Below are 2,784 nucleotides of genomic sequence, written 5' to 3'. Positions count from 1 at the left end.
GAATGATACCTACCTTCCGTCATTGGATTATTGAAGCCCCTAGAGAGCGGTCGCATCAGCTGATGCTGCTGTTCTCTATGGGAAATCAGCGTGGGACACCCGTGGATATCTGCGGATCAGGGGGTATTTGGTGGTTTGTTTTTTTCTAATTTCTTTCATAGATGACACTGGCTTCGGGGATCAAAGTGACAAGTGATGGTATGTACTCTATGTTATATGTACTGTATGTCTATATGTATGTATTGTATGAATGTATTGTATGTAGTATGTATGTTGTATGTCTGTAGTATATATGTAGTATGTATGTAGTATGTAGTATGTATGTTGTATGAATGTAGTATATATGTAGCATGTATGTTGTATGTAGTATATATGTATGTTGTATGAGTGTAGTATATATGTAGTATGTATGTAGTATGTAGCATGTATGTTGTATGTAGTATGTATGTATGTTGTATGAATGTAGTATATATGTAGCATGTATGTAGTATGTAGTATGTATGTATGTTGTATGAATGTAGTGTATATGTAGTATGAATGTAGTATATATGTAGTATGTATGTAGTATGTAGCATGTATGTTGTATGTAGTATGTATGTATGTTGTATGAATGTAGTGTTTATGTAGTATGTATGTATATTGTATGAATGTAGTATATATGTATGCAGTATGTAGAATGTATGTTGTGTGAATGTTGTATGAATGCAGTATATATGTAGTATGTATGTATGTTGTATGAATGTAGTATATATGTATGTAGTATGTATGTATGTTGTATGAATGTAGTATATATGTAGTATGTATGTTGTATGAATGTAGTATATATGTATGTAGTATGTATGTATGTTGTATGAATGTAGTATATGTGTAGTATGTATGTATATATGTACAAAACCATCCTCAGGAGGAAGAAGCAGAGTTACATCTCCACCAAACTTAACCAACTCCAAGACGCCCTCCAAGACAACTCCTTCTGGGAACTATGGAACCACATGGGCACAAAAGACAAGAAAAACAACATCCATATCCAAAATGGCAACATCTGGCTCCAGTACTTCAGAGACCTCTATAAAGACATTCCAAAGGAAGAACTAAGCCAAGAACAGGAAAGCATAATGGCAAAACTAAAAGCAATGGAGCAAAAAGTAAAAAATTTCCAAAACCCCGTGGATGCACCTATTACATTATAGGAAGTAGCAGAGAGAATCTCTTCCATAAGTTGTAGAAAAGCCAGTGGCCTGGATGGAATCCTACCAGAAATGCTGAAGTACAGCCCACCAGAAATACAGGCCGCAATGGTTAAACTCTTCAATATTGTGCTAAGTGCAGGCTACTTCCCTCGTACCTGGAATCAAGGCCTCAACACACCCATCCACAAGAATGGGGACAGGTATGACCCTGCCAACTACAGAGGAATATGTGTCAGCAGCAACCTGGGAAAATTGTTCAACAGCATCCTGAACAAGAGGATCCTCAGTTTCCTCACCGAGCACAACGTCCTCAGCAAGAGCCAAGCAGGGTTCATGCCAAACCACCGCACTACTGACCACATCTACACCCTGCACAGCCTCATTCAGAGCCATGTCCACAATACAAAGAACGGGAAGATATATGCCTGTTTCGTGGACTTTAAAAAGGCCTTTGATTCGGTGTGGCACCCAGGCTTATTCCTGAAACTGCTGGAGAGCGGAATAGGAGGAAAGACCTATGATGTTATCAAAAGCTCCTACACCGAGAACCTCTGCAGTGTGAGTGTGAACGGCAGAAGAACGGAATATTTCCAGCAGAGCCGGGGAGTCAGACAAGGCTGCAGTCTAAGCCCAACGCTCTTCAACATTTACATCAACGAGCTGGCTACCGCTCTGGAATCTTCCACAGCACCAGGTCTCACCCTCCACGACACGCAGGTGAAATTCCTGCTGTATGCAGATGACTTGCTGCTTCTGTCACCAACCAAGAAAGGCCTCCAAGACAACCTGAAAATCTTAGAGAAATTGAGCTCCACCTGGGCTCTACCGGTCAACCTAAAGAAAACCAACATCATGGTGTTCCAGAAGAGAAAGAGAAAATCAGACCAGCATCCTTCATTTATCCTCAACAACTGCGCCCTTACAGGAACAGACAAATATACCTACCTGAGCCTAGAGATTCACCGATCAGGGAGCTTCAAACAAGCCATAGAGACCCTGAAAGACAAGGCATGCAAAACCTTCTATGCCATCCGAAGGAAACTCTACCATCTAAAGCCACCAGTGAGGGTCTGGTTAAAATTCTTCGACTCTATCATCGCCCCAATCCTCCTGTATGGCAGCGAAGTCTGGGGTCCTCACACCTACCCAGACTGGTCATGGTGGGATTCAAGCCCAACAGAAATATTCCACCTGGAATTCTGCAAGCACCTTCTCCAAGTCCATCGGAGCACCTCCAACAGTGCTTGCCGGGCCGAACTGGGCAGATTCCCTCTACACCTAATGGTTCTAAAGAGGGCACTGTCATTCCAGGCTCACCTACGTAGGAGCAATCCAAGCTCCCATCACCATAAAGCCCTGACACATGTAGGGGAAACAGAAAAACCAGGACCCTCGGAACAGCTCACCCAAACCCAACCTGACCAGAACACCAATCACAACAACCTGACAAAAGCCGGAATCAGGAAGATGGTAGACGAAGGCCAGGAGAGGTACGTAAGTGACTGGAAGAACGACATCATCAGCTCACAGAAACTGACCATGTACCAGAGTCTACAGAGAGACTACAGACTGGCTCCACACCTGGAAAAACTCC

Source organism: Dendrobates tinctorius, unplaced genomic scaffold, assembly GCF_039654945.1.
Source record: "Dendrobates tinctorius isolate UK_male_01 unplaced genomic scaffold, ASM3965494v1 ptg000151l, whole genome shotgun sequence".
Lineage (NCBI taxonomy): Eukaryota > Metazoa > Chordata > Amphibia > Anura > Dendrobatidae > Dendrobates > Dendrobates tinctorius.
The sequence above is the reverse complement of the archived record's forward strand: the minus strand, read 5'-3'. Positions refer to the sequence as shown.